The 20,771-nt window shown below is 34.4% G+C and overlaps 2 long non-coding RNA genes across 2 annotated transcripts in view; one reads left to right on the top strand and one right to left on the bottom strand.

Annotated features, from left to right (window-relative positions):
- The window catches only part of LOC143229219 (uncharacterized), a 67,479-nt gene that overhangs the window by 8,632 nt on the left and 38,076 nt on the right, over positions 1-20,771 (top strand). The gene's annotated exons all lie outside the window — the stretch shown is intronic.
- LOC143229218 (uncharacterized) overlaps positions 6,086-20,771 on the bottom strand; it is a 260,314-nt gene continuing 245,628 nt past the window's right edge. Inside the window, exons 5-6 of the long non-coding RNA XR_013015752.1 lie at positions 14,232-14,336; positions 6,086-6,914 (exon numbers count right to left, since the gene is read on the bottom strand). This is a non-coding gene — a long non-coding RNA (uncharacterized LOC143229218). The remainder of the gene's footprint in view (positions 6,915-14,231; positions 14,337-20,771) is intronic.

Raw genomic sequence — 20,771 nt, 5'->3', positions numbered from 1 at the left:
TAACTGGGAGTGATAGAATTAGTAAAGTAGGCACTAATGCTGCTTCACTAAAATAAAATCCATCAGCCTATTTGAAGTACCTCTAAAGTAATTTAAATCATATAGAGGTTTCTCTCAATAAAGCTGATGAGTACTTGGCCCAGGTATTTATTAGTGACGTCCCCTACAAGACGATGGATCAGCTTCGTTATTACAGTTTAAAGAGCATAACATTTTCGGAGCTACCACCATTCAGCTTTGTTATGAGAGGGCATATTTTACATACATTATATATTACATATTTGCAGCGGAATGTAATTGTTTGGACAACCCTTATCTAAACTTGAAAGAGTATAATTTCGAGGAGGAAGATGGACTGTTTGTACCAAATATGTACGAGGTCTGTTCAAAAAATACGCAAACTGACGTCATAAAACAAAACGTACTTTATTTAGAAGTTACAGGTCTGGGACCCCTTAAAAGTACTCTCCCCCCCAACGCACACACTTATCCCAACAGTGTTTCTACTTGTTGAAACAGTCCTGGTACGCTTCTTTTGTAATGTCCTCCAGCTCCTTCGTCGCATTTGCCTTAATCTAGGGAATCGTCTCAAATCTTCTTCCTTTCAAGGGTCGTTTGAGTTTGAGGAACAAAAAAAAATCGCAAGGAGCAAGGCCAGGTGAGTAGGAGGGGTGGGGAAGAACAGTGATCGAGTGTTTGGCCAAAAACTCACGAGTTCTGAGGGCTGAATTTCGCAGCAACGCGGTGCATCTTCAATTTTTCGGTCAAAATCTCGTAACAAGATCCAACTGATATCCCACACTCTTCAGCAAGCTCCCTGACAGTCAGACGTCGAGTTGCCCGCACCAGGGTGTTGATTTTGTCGACGTGTGGGTCGTCAGTTGACGTGGAAGGACGTCCAGGGCGCTCATCATCTTCAATGGACTGTCGACCATCCTTAAAACGTTCATTAAACTTGAAACATGCCGTACGCTTCATAGCAACATCACCGTAAGCCGTGTTAAGCATAGCAAAAGTTTCAGTCGCAGATTTTCCAAGTTTAACACAAAATTTCACACCAAGTCGTTGCTCCTTCAGGTCATTCATTCTGAAATCCGCCAAACGAAAAAATCGCACTTCACTTAAAACCGCGTAGCTAATACACAAATGAAAATATCTGCAATCGGGAAATGGCATCGTAATCATCTGATCTGTGCAAACCTAGCGACACCAAGCGGATTCCCCTGCAACCAACTGGAGCCGCGCAATTCAAACAGTCCGCGTATTTTTTGAACAGCCCTCGTACAAGTAACCAGTGGCAGAAGATTTACCTCAGAGCTGTATATGTACAAATTATGCTACCTGGAGTTGTTTATATCGTAATAATGGTATATCACACTGCATTTACTCCAAGTGTAAAGTATTCCAATTAAATGGAACAGTTTGCAAATATCCTAATGTTGTTTTAAGTGTGCATGTGACATTGATACTATCAGCATGACTGCTTCATAGTTGTTCAATGTTGCTGTACGCTCTTCATAGTTGTTCAATGTTGCTGTACGCTCTGCATTGAACTGCCAGTCTGGGACTGATATAGAATTATGGGATATGAAATGTTTTTCCAGAACATACATGCTTATACGATTTATTAATTACTTATACTTTGCTATATGTAAGTAAGTAGGTCAACTTCGTCTAACACGATAAAATGTGACGATTTTTAGAAAAAGATGTATATGCTTCTCTGGTTTAATGCTAATAAAAGCTTTCGATGTGTAGTGTGTGAATTTATTTTAATTAAAATATTTGAAGAAATTTATAGTCGCACATCCGCTGCTATATATGAAGTACTTTCTCGTTACGATGATCATTCTTAATATCTTTGAAAGCTCAATATTAATTGTCGTATATACAACATAAATGGATTAATTGACTTTTAAAACTTATATTTTAACATCACTAATTAAATATTTTTTCCATCTGACTACCCATACTTCAATAAAACTACTTCCAATTTCGATACATTTATTAGCGGAAGAGAGGGTGATCTCTCCTACTTTTCCATTTCCCTCACTCAATATTTAAGTGATATGGATATGTTCTAAAAAACTGATGGGAACTTTCTAGGGTCTAATTTTATTAGTCATTCTTTATTATTTTAAAGCTGTAATTTGACCTTATCTGAATTATATCTACATGTCATTAGTCTCTAGCTATGATTCCTTTAATCATAGTCTACAGAACTTGGAATTTCACGCTCTATAATTGGCTTTCATGATGGGAAAACCTAGTCCAACTCAGGAACTTTACGAAAACGTTTATTTTCCATAAAAGCCCGGCACGGCCAGGTGGTTAAGACGCTCGACTCGTAATCTGAGGATCGCGGGTTCGAATTCCCGTCGCACCAAACATGCTCGCCCTTTCAGCCATGAGAGTGTTATAACGTGAAGATAAATTTCACTATTCGTTGGGAAAAGAGTAGCCCAATAGTTGGCGGTGGCAGGTGATGACTAGCTGCCTTTCCTTTAGTCTTACACTGTTAAATTAGAGACGGCTAGCGCAGATAGCCCTCGTGTAGCTTTGCGCGAATTAAAAAAAAACACCAGACCAATCTTTTTCATAGATTCTGGTAAATTCACAACTGTTTATAGACTATAATGTCGTCTTCCAAGTGCTTCATTTTCTGATTTTTAGGCTAAGTTTGAATTCCGCGCCAAACTACACGAGGGCTATCTGCGTTATTCGTCCCTAATTTAGCACTGGCATACTAGGGGGAAGGCAGCTAGTCATCACCACTCACCTTACTCTTTTACCAACGATTAGTGGGACTGACCGTTACATTATAATACTCCCACGGCTAAAGGGCGAATATGTTCGATGAGACAGGGATTTGAACCCAAAACCCTCAGTCTGCGAATTAAGCGCCCTAATCACGTGGCTATCCGAGGTTTCTTACGCTTAAACACTTTTGTAGTTTACAGAACATTCCTTAATCTTTTATGTGAGTGTATTGCCACCAATTGATATTAACTACGAATAAACCTCCGTACAGAAAGTTAACTTTGAATATTTATAATGTTAACTGAACACTTTCTACTCCTTTATACGCACACTCATTGCAATCAGTCATAACTCCTATCTCACTGTAACTACCTTGCTCGGCAATCAGCCTCTTGGATGGAATTAACACAAGTATAAACAAATAGATTTCTAATGAGGCCAAGCCTTTCACTGCGAACATATGTGAAGTACCATAACTATATAAAAATTATTAGTAGGGCTTTCAAGGAGTTTCGTTTATTATTACAATCAGTGAACTTTTGCCTAGTCGTATTTTTGTACTGATTCCCATAATTTATTTTGCAAAAATTGGAACTTTCGTGATAAACATTGAAATATCAAAAGACTGAAAAACAAAGGTTTTTTGTTGTTGTTCAATTGTTAAAACGTACTATGCTAATTGAAATTGTTACTTACATGTGTTCATTGGATACCTTTGAAATTCCTTTCAACTATTTTTTTTAGTTTAAAATTTAACCCGTGAAATGAGTATGACAGACAGCTTTGAAGAAGTTTGTACAAAAGTAAAGATTTTAATTAAAAGCCCTTCTATTGCACATGTTGTTACTATTCCTACACTTATTATGACATAAAACCACAAACTATTGCACTTAATTGTAAGGAGACTGGTCAGATGCACAAAAGTTGTAAATTATTTTCTCCAGGTGTTTCATTTATGGTCACTTATCAGATGAGCGCAGGTAGTAATTATGTATCAATTACCTGGAATAATTCTATCACTGTTAATAACGTTACTAAATCAAAGATGTAGACAGTTTCTAAAAATGCAGTACTTTGTCCGGTATAGCAGAATGAACTGGATTTTTATAGTAATGGAATTTACTCATAATACATATAACATTTTTGAAGGCCACGTTTCTTTGGTATTCTAATCGTGTATGTATAAATATGGTATACCAACTGTCCACTGACGAATATTAATATACGCCGAAGTGTAATAAGAGAAATTCTCATTTACTTTAGCACACCAACCATAAACACGTTAATCCTATTTATGAATCATGCCAACAATAGTTTTATGAATTAACTACCATGGCGATAGTGAAGAAGTTTGGTCTTGGATATATATGCAAGAAGCATGACTTATCACATATTGAACTTCCATCATATATCGACATCAACTCATTAGTGGATCAGAATTTTTCAATAATTAAATTTTTTGCTTTTTAAAAATGCGTTTGAATATTAAATATGCCTATTATATTTCATCCATCTCTATAAATAATATGACTGCGTTTGTATGTTCAGAACTTTTTCGCAAATGTTTTGATCATACGATACAAATCTCATATACTTAGACTTTTGCCCAAATAATTTAATTGTATATTGGCTTTCCTCTTCAGATCGCCTTACCTGTTTTATACTTAGACAAAATTTTTAATGCAACTATTATTCTATATAATTGCACAATATCGTTGTCATTACGTGATGACATCTTTCGATTTAAACAACTTTCTTTGCAAAGTATTTCAAAAAAACATTTAACCAGTGTGTAATTTCTTTAAAAAATAAACATTACACTACACACAATTTTTAGGAGCTTTCTCGACTTATTTAGGTCTAAAATATGGATAGTTCGTTCAAAATTACATGCTTATCAATTTGGGGACACTCATTCAGGGGTTTCTACATATTTAGTTAGGTTTGTCTTCATTGCAAACTTACACTTCCTTCACTTTGCAATAATATAGTTCTGGTTCGTTTTATAGACTGCTATAAATACTTTTTAGCTATTTTTTCCCTTTTAGTTTTGATTTTATTTTCCATTTTTGTGAGTTTCTTTGCTTCAAATTGTGTAACCGTGTCGCATACTAAACGTTCAAAACTGTTTCATAGTCTGTGCACTATTACAGACCAATAATTTACTGTTTAAGTGTATTTTATTAAATGAGGATATGTCTACGTGTATTTGTTTGTCTGACAGCTTAAATTTCTTTTCAAATAGACCAGGATTTATCGACCCAATACATAATTCCTGCAAGAAGGCATTGCTTAAATACCATGTTTGAAATTAACAGAATAAGAAAAATTCAAGAGAATGAGAAGGGAAAAGTTTTGTGGGTCGTGGTTAATTAATATTAATAGTTTATGTAATCCTAACTCGTTTATTTTATATAATGCTTAATTAAGCATAATTAAGGTATGTTATGTATTCAGGAAACTCGCCGATTTCTGCCACTACAACGTATCTTCAATTTGCAAAACAGCGACATAATATTACTTTAGCTTGATGAGTGATGAATTCTTGGAGTTGTGGAGTCTGTATATTAGCTGAACTCTAAAGGGAGATATGCGTGTTTCACGTATTAAACATTTTTTTAAGTTGTGGTATTTTGAATTTGATTATACAACGTGTATTAATTGTAAATGCAGTGTTATCTATTTAAAGTAATTAATACAGTTACGTGACTTGCCTAGACTACTCAATATGAGGTTAGGTAATTAGTTTTTAACAAATCTGATAGCTGTTCTGAGCATTTCGACGACCGAAAGGTTAAACCCATTCCATAATATGTGACACCCAAAGAACTCCTTATATATCATTTCAGTTTTTATCCTCTTCTGGAGGTAATATTGTTGTAGTACCAAGGTTTGTGCCTAAAATCTTTAGGTTTATTTTGAGGTTTGATATTAGTTTTCTGGACGCCATACTCTACAAACAATTAGTACAAAAACACACCAAGCTGAAAGGTGTGATCAAGAATAAGAAACCAATCACGTTATCTCGTAAGATACAACATATCTGTATTCCAGCTAAACTTATAACTCTAAAATCTGGGTTTCGATACCTGTCTTTGGCACAGCACAGTTCAATGCGCAGGTTTGCGTTTAATAACAAATCAAAGTTTCCCATTTTAAGTCTGTTCTGCTAAATAATATTTAACTTAACTGAAATTTATATTTGTCAAAAACGTTCTAATGTAAGTTTATTTAACATCACTTATAGTTTGAATCACACGATTTACAAATATTATTTTTTTATGAATATATGCGTGAATTAAGAATTGTGAAACCAAGAACAATAAACTGATGCAACTAGTTCTTTTAATTAGAACATCTTTAACTCTTCTAAATACATTTAATATCCTGGATTGTTTGATCAGTGTTGTTGGTTTTTATTATTCAAAAGGAATATCAAAATATTTACAGTTTAAATTTTAATATACACCTGTGAATATATTTCCCAAAACTTACTTTCTGTACATGTCCAGTTTACGTTTAACATAATACTAACTGTGCCCATATTTCCTGAAAGGAATATGCTTTGAACCTTACATTTTGAGTTATGAAAACAAAGTATAATGATAAAAAACGGTTCCATACATGGTTATCTTGATTTTCAGGTACGAAGTGTTATACAGATTAGTTCAGGAATACATACAATGAATAGAAATAAACGTAAACTATATTCATTAATTTCAAACTGAATGATTTAATATTTTAAAGATAAAAGTCTGGTTCAAATAAATTGGTATTTATCTTTTAAACTACAGTTTACTGTGGCATAACTTGACTGTGAAACATAGATAAATTTAAAATATTTTCCGACAAATTTAATTTTAAAACAAACTTAGAACTGAACAAAATATAATATTAACAAAATATTAACTTTATATTATTAATATTAACTTTGGGATCGCAAACAATCATGTCTGTTGTTTACTCGTTTCTTGAAATTCCATTATGGAAGAGGACTTGCATTTTGGACACTTCTGTATATCCATCAGATGTATGGTTAATGGATGGGCAGAGCAAGACTGACCTTTGCGTCCATTACATATATGACCACACACACAACAGATGACTTTTCCCGGTGGACGATTACAGTTACATTGAATATTTTTTTTTGCAGTCTAGATGAAATATAACGTTACGAATTACACACAAAACATAAAATATCATACACATGGGATAACAAATTATTTATTTGCGTGTGCATATATGTTATAAAGATATATACTATAACAATAGAAACTATTTTTCAAATTATAAAATCTTAGAATTCAAAGTTCTCAACCTGGATATTATGGTCTCTGCCGTTTCAATTTTACTTTGGCTAGGATTGGTTAAATAATTATTAAGGGCTTAGAAACAAGCTTATCAACATTTTCCATTGTATTGATAAAGACATTCGGTCGCCTAATGAATATAAATCGGTAGCAGAAGTCTTTAAGTCGTTTCGTATGTATATGTTAATTATTTAGGTTTTAAATATGGTGGACTGCAGAGTGGTTACATGGTTTAATTTCTCATTATATAGGAATCAGGATAGTTTTCTTGTCCAGAAGTACAGTTTTGTTCCGACCTTTATGCAAGTAGCAGTGGTTTGTAAAATTTCCTCAGATCAGTCTAGCTGTCTGGTTATCGTTTATCATTTCATTAAATGAGGGTTTTGTGAGTAACGATAAAACAAAACTAATTTGTCGTTTATTTTGTAAAAGCTAATATTTCGATACGACACAGAAGGACGTAGAGATATGGCAAGGAAATAGTGTGAAACACGCGTGTATCTTGTCGAAGCCTGTCGAAATCATGAATAATAAAAACCATAAATATAATAAAAAAATCTTTCTATTATAACAATCTCGGAACCCCTTTATAAATCACTATAATTACAAAAACTCATAACAATTACAGTTTTGAAATTACATATTATCCAGAACCAAAACATTTCATGTCTCATATGGGCAGTTTCAGGTTAACAAACAACACTATAGCAGTGGTAAAGTGTTGTGTTGCTGTAAGCCCAAATCGGTTTATAACATCGAAATATGTGCTTTAAAAACATTTTAACTTCAGTCACTGTTTCGATAATAAATTTTATTCACTATCAAAATATTTAATTTAAATATTGTCGTCTTAATATACGATACTATTTTAGTGAGTGAATGCTATTTTGTTAAAAACCCTGCAGAAACAGACATTATACCTCTAACACCAAAATATAAAACATCGGAACACCCTTAAAACATCACTGCATTTCAATTACTATAACTTTTAACCACCTCTAAGGAAAAGTTGATAATCTGTAGAGGAAAAATAATGTTTAAATATCCAGACGTACCATTAACGCTTCAAAAACAAAAAAAAATCTAAAAATAAATTAATATGCAAGGTATATCAAACGATGTCATATCTTTGTTTTGTCAAACCAAACATTGATTTATATTATTTCCCTTTTGCTCAAATTATCGTCTCTGATGTACTTATTTTTTAGAATTCCCATATACTTGTACCAATGGCATGTCCTAAAGATTCTGCTTGAACGAGCAGCACACTGATCAAATTTACGGTCTGAAATAACTATCATGGTACTCCATGCAGTGTCTTAACTATGTAGAAAGAAGATAGCAAGGAGCTACCATATGGTACCGACATATTACCATATGTCAATTTAATAGCACTCCCAAATAAATCTTGATAAAAATAGTGCTTATTAAAACACTGCATATTAAGTTATAGAACTGCATAGAACTCCGATCTCAACCCAATTGAGCAGAAATTCCAAAGGACACTTTGATTAAATATGTTGCAATAATGTCTGAAAGATTGCCTGCAGTTAGTAAAGCAAAGGGAGACGCACAGAAATTGAGTTTCTGTTGCAGTAATATAAAGATTAATAATCTTTTGATGTTTCACCTGCGATTTATCTTGCTCTTTGAAAGCAACCTGAAATCTAACTTTTGACTTTGTCCTCACCCTTTTGCACAGTACTGTATTAGTTCATTATGTTGTCGAACAAGCTACCAACACTTTTAAATCCCATGGCAACACAACCGCGTGTTAGAGCAATGCATTATATGGCCTTGTATATGTGCATTCAACAGTATCGTAACACGTTGACCCAATGCTTTATGGCAGTGTAAAGATAAAATAAGGTCATGACGTATCGACTGAATTCTTTATCAGAAAAGAAAAAAATATGAGTAATTCTTGCTACAAGCTTAATTTTAAGTAAATTATTTAACATATAGGCATGAATTTTCTAATGCTTCCGTATGTTATGGGAGTGCTAACAAGATGTGGCAGGGGTAGGAATTACAAATGTTAATCTTCCTGGCTATATTACATAAATCTGTTGTTTCACTTTGCTGACATTCATTATTCTTATTCACATGTCACACTTGCTAGCCGACACAGCGATATTCTTAAATAAACAAATACACGGCCCGACATGATCAAGTGGGTTTAGGCGTTCGACTCGTAATCTGAGGGTCGCGGATTCGAATCCCCGTCGCACCAAACATGCTCGCCCTTTCAGCCGTGGGGGCGTTATAATGTACGGTCAATCCCGTTATTCGTTGGTAAAAGAGTAGCCCAAGAGTTGGCAGTGGGTGGTAATGACTACCTGCCTTCCCTCTAGTATTACACTGCAAAATTAGGGACAGCTAGCACAGATAGCTCTTGAGTAGCTTTGCGCGAAATTAAAAACAATCCACTATTTTGGATAAAATTATGCTGAAGAGAAAGTGTCTTACGTAGCCCTCGTGTAGCTTTGCGCAATATTAAACAACTAAAAACAAATACATGAAGTAAAGTGAGTCCATACAGCATGACCCTTTAGAATTTAGATGGTAGCCAACAGGTCCGTAATGCGTTTATCCAACACATTGTTGAACATCGCGTAGAGTCAGTACATGATGAAGCTGTTGGCTACTATCTAAAACGTAACAATGTGTTCATGCTACGTATAATAGGAAGTTCGGCTATTTATTAAAGCCATCAGTCATGGTCCCGATAGTTTGTCGTAAATGTTGACCAGTGATATTCGAAATTACAACGACCTTTGTTTAATAGGGTGATCTATCTAAGCTAATATGGCAGAAATTGAAGGTTTAGTATTTTTGTTAAAACTGTGTTCTTATGTGATAGTTAAATGTAAACAAAAATTAGTTACTAAAAATAATGTTCGAATTTAACATTTCATAATATTCATGTATAAAACTGAATGTTATTCGAGCAATCCTATAAAGTGTCAACACACACGTTAGCGAGTCTTGCGACCAATAACAAGAAAGACAACTTGCCACAGGACACAATGTGCTTTATGAACGGAAGTGACAGTTTAGCGATTTTACACCTTCTATGCCTTGGACTGTAGTAATCTCAACTATCACATTTTTAGTGGACATGCTTTACTTGTGGCACAGCGGGATGCCTGTGGACTCACAATGCTAGAAACAGGGTTTCGATACTTGTGGTGGGCAGAGCACAAATGGCGCACCGTACAGATTTATGGTATGAATAAATTTCATACAAATTTTAGGGAAATCTAGTTAATATCCAACACATAATGTCCTCAAATTTGATTTTCTTCCTTTTTCTTTCTTCTTTACACAAAACGTACGGAAACTTTAATAGAAAACATATTTACTTTAAAGTTGTTTTTTTTCAATTTGGTACACTGATAGATTTTTTTGCGCTACAATTAGGAGTTTGCACATGGATAATACTTATCTCAAGTGTAAGTAATTTAACAAACACCGCTCACATTTAACTAAAATGTTTCAGCATGTCTACGCACAAATTGACGTAAGCCAGCGGTCTAACATTTTTACTACAGTTTCACCCAAGAGTGAAACGACCATTTTTAGTGCTTTTCACTTTTGCATTAAAAACGGTTAATTAAGAACAGTAAAATTATAAGGAGAAAGAACGTGGAGATACAAAAATATTGGTTAGGCTAAGCAAAAACAAACAAACTAGATTAGCAGTTTATAATTTAAGTTTTCTAGAGAATTATACCGGTGTACGGTTGTTATCGATTATTCATTACTCACTTTTATGCACAATTTTATAAAATTTCATAAAATTATCTTAATTAAATAGCGCTTAGCGTTACGTGATTTTAACCTTAGCAATTATCATAAATACTGGTACTTGATACGGCTGTACCGATTGGCTAGGGGTGATGAGAGCAAACTGTTACTCTAAATTCCACGGCGGTAGTATAAATGCAGCTATTAATATGGTTTAAAAGAGTAAAACTAACAACATATATGAATCTGGTTAGCTTTGTAAAGTAAAGGTCTGTTCCGAATAATAACGTTGCAATGCTACTACTAATTACTGCCGAGTGTCATTTTCTTATATGGTGTGGTTTGTGTTATGTATTGGCAAAAAGTCATGATATATAAGTAAACACACCTTACGTGCGAGAAAAATAAAATATGGCAAAAAAAAAAAAAAGATTCTGTATGCGACTAAAGGGAATGAAATCAAAACTGGTGGTCAAACTGGTAACTATACTTATAGAACTGATACAGCACTAACGAATAAATATTTGTTGTAAAATTGTTGTTGTTGTTGTTATAAATGTAGGTACGAGTTTTGCCGCTAAGTTTGAGTTATTTTCTTTAAGCCGCACACTGAATAATTTTTAGCCGCACCTTTTTAATTCACACCCAAGGTGTTTTTTATTACGCTTCAAATTAACTCGAGTATTCAAGTATCGGGACAAAACATCAAAAATATAACATCTGGTTTGAAAGATAAAACTATGAAGCTCCAGTGTTTTGCATTGTTTGATACGTGTAGGTTCTGAGTTTGTTTGTTGTTTAGCGCAAAGCTACGTAATGGGCTTTCTGCACTGTGCCCACCACAGGTATCAAAACCCGGTTTCTAGCGTTATAAGTTTGCAGACATATCGCCATGCCAATTAGAGGGGGGCCTGTGTTTGTTCCAAAATAGTTTTTAACCGAAATAATATTGTTGTTAACTCGAAATTATTTATAGATGATATTTTAATAATATATCTTCAAAATAATATATTTTGTGTTTATGTTTTAAATGAACTAAATGTTTACATTTTAAAACGAACACAGCTTACGATTTAGATATTCTAAACGACACTTACAAAATCTCGTTATTCAACAATAAATGCAATTGTTTCAATGGAAAGATAAAAATAACGAAAATATGTTGGTGCCTGACGTTTCATATTTATACTTTCATAAATGTATTTTTTATGTGTATTCATTTCAGTTAACTTGCAAACAAAATACGCTTTTACTGTGTAATAACAAATCCCCATCTATACTCTGTTTTTGTGCATGTTTTTTAATTTTGTATTCATATTCTTTGATTTGGAAGAAATACACAATTTTAACAAATAAGCGTCTAATAACAAAAAGGTCTAGAAGTTCTTAATTATGCAGATTTGTTATAACAGTAATACATTCTAGTGTTATTTACGTTTTGTATAAAGTTACTCTGCTTACTATATTAATGTTTGGTATTTGATTAAATATTTATACTAAGTTTGAGACATCCTTGGCTTGTTTGATCTTTACATCACCATTTGCACAAAGCAAATTAACACCCAAACCCCCATATATTCACTTTATGAAAACTGCAACCTGTACCCTTCGGCCACTTGTCTCAAAATACCTCCTGTTGCAAAATCAGACCCTTCACAAGCTGAACGAGTATTTCGAAATTATAATATTCGAACAATAACTTCCTGGGAAAGTAAGCAAGTTAAGCCTTATCTGGTATGGTTTAACAACTCAATCTATTACACTACGGGAAGTAATTATTTGACTAAGATGGGTATTAAACAATGACTAATATAATGTATCAAAACGCATTCAAATGAGACTAGATTTACTTTACTATAATTTTATAGCAAGTTTAACGAAACGCAAGAACTGAAATGCGAAATTCTGCAGCTTGCTAATATTAATATAAAATACATCCAGAATTATACAAAATTTATATCAAATTTCATCAAAACGCGTAGTTTGGTAACTTATGACAATAAAGGCAAAAGTTGATAAACTCGTAATAAAAACAATAAAAAATTTTCATCTTCAACTAACCTTTTCAAAAATTCAAAATTCTGATTTCATCGTTTAACAATTCTAATTTCAACGTGTTTTGTGCTAACGCTGTTGTCAGCGTTAGTGCCACAAATTACTGCAATCAGCCTACACTGAAAGTTCTGTTAATATGTATAACAATTTGAAAAATGTGTTTATTATTATTATTGCAAAATTCATCTTCTATTCTATTTTCCCTTAAAACCTTGCTCTTGAAGCAAAGAGAGCTGTTTCAGCCTAAAGCCTCATTAAACATTCTGCTAAGAAAAAATACTTGACACATTCTAAGCAGGTTTTATAATATTAAAATGGCATTACTAGTCTTAAAAATATTAAAAAAAACAAACGAAATTTTGTTAATGTTGAAAAAGCAGGACAAGATATATTTTTGTTAACTGGTAGCTATCTTTACCAGATCCATTACGTTCTATTACTAGTATCACTATCAGCAATGGCAGTAGAGGTAACTGGCAAAACTGAGGATGTTATACTTTAAATTATAAGATGTTTTAGCAGCCTCCAAATCCTGTCTCTCAAACCGCGAAAAAAGAACAATACTTAAATTTCAACTGAGTTACAAAGAAGATATTATCTACTTAATAGTAACATAACATAAGAGACGGAAAACAAATGTAGATTTTCCCCTTAAGTTCAGGAAGGAGCATCAGAAGATAATTTCTGTGAAGCATTTCTACCCAGTGCAGATTTACAAATTACGCACAAATTACTTCATTGCGTAGTGCCTCCCACCTTAATTTTTAGGCCCACGTGAAATCATTCTTCTTTGCCTCCTCCCCCAAACATTTCGTGAAATAACGCTTCTGTTACTTAAAGCCCCAACAAAATTTAAACAAAGCTATCTAACAAACGAAGATGCCCCTGGCTAATCTTAAACCCGACTGAATTGTCGAGACAAATATCTAAGAAAAAAATAACTTCATGTTATGTTGCCAACTTTTCTTAACTGTCCCGGTCCTGTACTTTTAAAAGTCCTCTTTTTGTATAATATATTACTCCGATTCATAAATTACAGTGGATGTCTAGGTTATCGATAAATCTACCTACTGTTAATAATAGTTCGATCTTGAAATGGATCAGTGTACATAAAAACAGCTGATGTTCGTCATACTTTGTACTTGACATCACATTCAAATTTTATAAAACCTCTTTGTAAACTTGGAATGATCAATGGTGGTACTACTGTGTACAAGTTAAAAAGTTCTATTAAGAGAGGATTCACTATTATATTATGAGATATATAAACCAGATTATCGTGACATTATCTTAATGTAATTAATATAAAATTATAATACATTTCTTAATATATTTACATTGCTTACAATCACTTACCATAAACCTTTTTTCCGCTTTTCACAATCCATTCTTACCGCCTTTTCAAACAATCATTAAATAATTTATTGTTCTATGGATCACTTCTCGTCAACTTATCTTTGCCTAAATAAGAATGGTTCATGATTACGTATTATCTGGGAGAATGCGTAAATTGCATAAAACTTATATTGAAAAAAATGAAATATATCTACTTCGATCATTAAAAGTAACTTGTATCAAATATATCATTAGAATAATAATTAATCACTTTACTGATAAAATATAATAGACATAGGAGATCAGGTATAATTTTGTTGTAAAATAAATTCTACTAAAAACGAAATATACACAACACAAGAGTAACTATTTAAACATGCTGCTAAATTAAAACTTGCGGTAAGCATCACTTGGCTTAAATATATTAAGATAGTAGCAGGAACAACTGTAAATAAAATTACAGCTAATACCTTAACTATTGATAACGATAAATTTTGGCTTACAGAAAAAAGACTTCAAAAGTTAGTTATTCCAAGATAGAATTACAGTGGTACCTCGGTTCTCGAACTTAATACGTTCCAGAAGGCTGTTCCAATACCGAATCAATAATTCCCATAAGAAATACTGTAAATTAAATTAATCCGTTACAGACCTCCAAAAATTACGCAGTATGAAGCATTTTAAGTAAAAATATTGCTTATTTATACCTGTATAATAATACTTACATGTATAAAGTTAACCACAAAAAAACAATAAATGAAAATTTAACTGAACTTTACCCATGCTGAGGAGAGCTGATGGCGTAAGTGAAAGGTGGTGAGGAACGTGGAGAGTAGGAGGGTTATTATTGTTTGGAAGGGGTGTCACATTCCATAAAAACGTCAGGTAACTATCCTTCTGGGGTTCTTTCTCTTTTCTGTCTCTTTGCACCGCTACAACCTGCTTGAGACTCACTGGACTTATTTATCACTAAAACCTTGTTTCTGCCTTTATTTTAAAATGTTTTTGAAGTAAGACATGACATTGTCATTGAAAGGGTTTATGCTGCGGTTTGCTACAGCTTTGTCAGGGTGAAAGTTTTCCACAAAACTTTGTAACTCTCACCATTTTCCACACATTTCCTTGATTAGTGAACTAGGAACATCCTCCCTTCCCTCCTCCTCATCTGAAGGCACTTCCTCAGTTGACTTCTGTTGCTGCTCCTTCTGAAGGTCTTGGAGTTCTTCCGTGATGAGCTCAGTGTTGTGGTCTTCCACCAACTCCTCCACAACATCAACGTTCACATTCAAGCCCATACACCTGCTTAGTGAGACAATATCCTTGACAACAGGCTCAGTCTCAAAACCTTCAGAGTCTCTATCTGCTACTGAGTCGGCCACAATTTCTTCCAGGCTGAGTTCATGGTCCTCAAAGACACTTCCTTCTAGGCTTTGTCTATGATCCCCAAGCAATTGAGGATATTAAAGTGATTTTTCCAGAACTCTCTGAGGGTTAACTCTGTGTCAGAGGTAACTTCAAAGCACCTTTGAAACAGTGATTTTGTGTAGAGTTTCATAAAATTCAATATGACCTGCTGGTCCATGGGCTGAATGAGAGTAGTCGTGTTAGGGGGCAAGAGCTTCACCTGTTATGAAACTGTATTCCTCCACCAACCCGTCCTCTAAGCCTGGTGGGTGAGCAGGTGCATTGTCCATCACAAGAAGAGCTCTGAGTGGCAACTGTTTTTCCGTGAGGTAATTCTTTACACTTGGATCAAACACTTCATGGACCCACTCCATAAAGCATTGCCTGGTTACACATGCTTTACTATTAGCCCTACACATGACATTTAGTTTACTTTTCAGGACATTATTTTTCTTAAAAACCTTCGGGTTCTCAGAGTGGTACACAAGCAAAGGCTTAAGTTTTACGTTCCCACTTGCATTACTACATAACAATAGAGGTAGCCTGTCCTTCATTGGCTTGTGTCCTAGCAGTGACTTCTCCTCCTTGGTGATGTAGGTCCTCTTTCGCATTTTCTTCCAAAAGAGGTCTGTCTTATTACAGTTGAACCCTTGTTGGGGAATAAAACCCTCAGCTTCTATATAGTTCTTAAATTCCCTAACAAATTTATCAGCAGCGTCTTTCTTAGAACTGGTACCCACCCAATGTCTCACCACACTATGTATGTCACTTCTCTTCCTAACTTTTTCAAACCACCCCCTACTAGCCTTAAAGGCATCACTTGTATCAGCACCAGAGGTGTTTCTAGGAGGTCAACATGTAACTGCTTTGCTTTCTCACAAATGATAGTCTCAGAAATGCTATCACCAGCTAACTGTTTTTCATTTACCCAAATCAACAACAGTTTTTCTACCTCTTCCTTTGTTTGTGATCTTTGTTTCGTAAGCACTGTCACTCCTTTTGCAACATCAGCTCCTTTGATGACCTCTTTATTTTGTCAGTATGGTGCAGACATATTCGCCATACCAAACTGTGTAGCAAAGTCAGACACGCGAACATCATTCTCATACTTCGCTATGAGATCTTTTTTCACCTCTATTGTGGTTCTAACAACTTTTCTTTTTGGTTTGCTGCTTTCATTTTCCTTCTTTGACCCTATGGTGGCTTATTTAATCAGAATATTTAGAAAAACAACAAAAAAAAAGCGTGAACGTTCACAGCAGATTTTAGCGGAGGTGTGGACTGAGCGGCAGGTGCGAGTAAAATGTTTTGGGCAAGCTTGGCGTGGGCTGAAAATGGTCGAAGGGTCGTTCGGGTCATCAGTCGGGTTATTTCAGGGGTTCGAGCGAGCCACGACAGCTTGGTTCGGAAACCGAGTTTATGTTCGACAACCGTGACATTTTTTCTCAAACAATATGTTCGAAAACCGAATTGTTTGAGAAGGTAGTCGTTCTAGAACTGAGGTACCACTGTATTACACATCTGTATTCCTTTCTATATTAACCATTTATTTCACCTACAATACGATTAATCATCGACTACGTTACAATCACGGCATAGGTTAGACATTCCTTGATAACTGCAAATATTCTGGCAGAAGTTCAAAAAGTACAGAAGTGTTGAAACAATTGAAAAACTATTAAGTTCTTCCTTTTATAACTTCAAAATAACATATCCTTATTTAGATAAGTAATGTTTCAGTTTTGTTTTTCGTTCAGAAGTTCTAAATATGGATAGATCATGTTCTTATAAACTGAATCCACAAAAGTCATAAGCTTGCGCTAATTATCTAGCTTAGACAAATGTTACATACTACAAAGTTTGTTCTTTAACATCTGCCTGATCTTATTTCTGTGTATGACCTTCTGTTATGTAGCCATTGTCATTTGAATAAGAGGAACAGACACTTGTCCAAATTAGTGTGAGTTAAGTATTTTCTCTCTCTGAAATGTGTAGAATTGCAATGATTGTTGATGTAAAATTGTGGGTTACCTGACTAAGCTCTTTGTTTTGAAAGTGTGGTATCATAATTTTGAACCTTTCCATCTCGTGGTGGTGTTCTGTTTTCCTTCTCTTCTATCAGAATAAATCTTCGTACAGTATACTTTACTGTTATATGAATGCATATTTTTATTTCATTGTTTACGTACTTGTGTTTGTTTGATTTTGTTTTCTGTGGAACATCGATGTTCCTATATGTAACATTCGGTAAAATAAAAAAAAACCTTTGTGTGAACAATAAGTGACTGCTCATGATCATAAATATCACTAGTATAAAACTGATTTGCATTATACATGCAATGGAAGAAACATCCACTGAGGATGTAGCTCAGATTTAAAACATCTCCAGTAAAGAGATATCTTTAGCAAGGTTGAATAAAAAAAAAACACACTCGAGGAAGATGATGTTTCCCTTCAAATGAACCTGAAAAGAGAGATTCCATTGATGATGCAGTGATGTTGCTCTAATTAAGATTACGACAATTCTTAAAATAAGAAGTCTACTGGAAGACAGCTACTGGAGACAAAAGAGGAGAGGGTTACAAAAAATAGTTCTTGTTGTGATGTGTATTTATTCGTCCTAGATGATATTGGCTGAACAGAAGCAAGAATGAAAATGAGCTGATATCTCATTATTATATAAGAATAATTTTTGGAAACTATGAAAGAACAGCTATGACAAGAATATCTAAAAAGATAAACATTCAACCAACAACTCAGGCGTTACTCCATTCATAAATCGGTCATATAAAAAAAATGAAAAATATGAAGCTGGAAGCTCTTCAAGCAGCTGTGAAAAAAACAAAACATTTTCTGACGAGAAGATTCTGTTATTGATGGTGCATTAATTAGATAATAAAAATTGTAAATACAAGCAATAATAATGGACTCCTACAAATACTATAATAAATGTATGTATGCCATTAGAATATCACGAAAAATATGTATTTGTGTGCAAGTCCAAATATTTATGGCATGGCTAAAAGTCTCATAAACTCCATTTTGTAGTCAGTTTGTTTTCTCTCTGTATTTTAGTGATTTCTGACTTTAAAGCAAACAAAAACTGTATTACCAAACCAAGGGATGAGGTTGATATGGTTTTAAACTAAGGCCTGTCATGGCCAGGTGATTAAAGCACGCAACTCATAAACTGAGGGTTGCAGGTTCTAATCCCCATAACACAAAACATATTTACCCTTTCAGCTGTGAGGAAATTATAATGTGATGGCCAATCCCACTATTCGTTCATGAAAGAGTAGCCCATGAATTGGCGGTGAGTAATGATGACTAGTCCGTCAATCATGTGGCCGGCATAGCCAGGTGGTTAAGGCAATCGCTCGTATATCCGAGTGTCGCGGGTTCGAATCCTCGTCGCACCAAACATGCTCGCCCTTTCAGCCGTCGGTGCATTATAATGTGACGGTCAATTCCACTATTCGTTGGTAAAAGAGTAGCTCAAGAGTTGGCGGTGGGTGGTGATGACTAGCTGCTTTCTCTCTAGTGTTACACTGCAAAATTAGGGACGGCTAGCGCAGATAGCCCTCGTGTAGCTTTGCGCGAAATTCAAACCAAACCGTTCATCTGATGAGTCAGAGAGCACTTTTCAATGATATCTGGATACCTACAAAATTCACTAATGATTTTGATTGGATATGTGGGATTAATTACCTGAAAACATGGTACGATAAGGCCAAAGGGTGAGTCAATCATATATTTGTAAATAATTATGAAATATTAAACATTGTATGAAATTATGAAAATGGAGAGTGACAAGTTTCAGTCTGTTCGATTTTGAAATATAGGCCGTTCACTTGTGTATTTCTGAAGAACGTGTTGAGTCAAAGAAGTTATACATGAAAAATAATTTTCTTCAATGCTTGCCAGAAACATTAGTGCTAAAGCTATATGAAGAGAACTCATTAAAAGAGAAAACTTCGACAACATTTGTAAGCTTATTTCAAGCATTTTGTAAATCATATAATGTTCAAACTGTTAACCAAAGTAACTAATTCTCTGTTCTATGCTAAATAAATTAAATCAGACACCCTAACTATGTAACAAGGAAACAGTAGGTATCTTTGACTTGTTGGCGATAAATTCAAGAAATAAGTGAACAGCACTCACTCTCCTTGTTTTACAATAATATATTCAAAACAAGTTAAATGTATTTACAACAATTCATTTTTTATACCATGTATATCATAGTTGTACCTTAAACACTACACAGTTCTGTTCTTGTCAAAAGTCTACTTAGGCCAATTCAATTGTTTTAGAATTCAGATGGCAAATCGAACTATTTCTCTGTATTTTTTCTGTATTTATAAAATCCACTTATTCCTTTTCTCTCTTTCTTTTTCTGATCACCACAGTATCGGTGTATAATTCACTTACACTGTCGTTTAGTTACCGCAGGTGTATCCTGAACTTAAGATACTTGCCTGTTTTACTTTGTTTTTGTATTTAGACCTACTTCCAATAAACGTCTGCTTTCCGCATATAGACCTACTTCAACACAATCGCCTGCTTATTGCCAAAGTCAACACAGGCAGGTTCAGTTGCTTTAGAGAACACTTTGACAAGAAAAATGATTCTTCTTAAATGTCAGAAAATTGTTTTCTCATTTTAACCACCATTAGGTTATTTTCTCCTACGACGGTTAACAGTTTTACGTTTTGGCTTTCTTCCAGCTCCCTTATTCGTTTGCTCACAGCTATTTATTTATACCGCTATCACTTAAGCCTTCTAAGAATATCTATATCCGGCATGGCCAAGCGTGTTAAGGCGTGCGACTCGTAATCTGAGGGTCGCGAGTTCGCATCCCCGTCACGCCAAACATCCTCGCCCTTTCACCCGTGGGGGCATTATAATGTGACAGTCAATCCCACTATTCGTTGGTAAAAGAGTAGCCCAAGAGTTGGCGGTGGGTCGTGATGACTAGCTGCCTTCCCTCTAGTCTTACACTCCTCAGATTACGAGTTGAACGCTTTAACCCACCTGGCCATACCAGTTAAAAGAAATAAATATTCAACTTGTACAAAGTCTGCATTAAGATTAACTCCACCTCTGCTAACAGTACTAACTCAGTACCATAATTAGATTTTTTTGTACCCTAAGCAA

This window comes from Tachypleus tridentatus, chromosome 10 (genome assembly GCF_004210375.1).
Source record: "Tachypleus tridentatus isolate NWPU-2018 chromosome 10, ASM421037v1, whole genome shotgun sequence".
Classification (NCBI taxonomy): domain Eukaryota; kingdom Metazoa; phylum Arthropoda; class Merostomata; order Xiphosura; family Limulidae; genus Tachypleus; species Tachypleus tridentatus.
The sequence above is the reverse complement of the archived record's forward strand: the minus strand, read 5'-3'. Positions and strand labels throughout refer to the sequence as shown.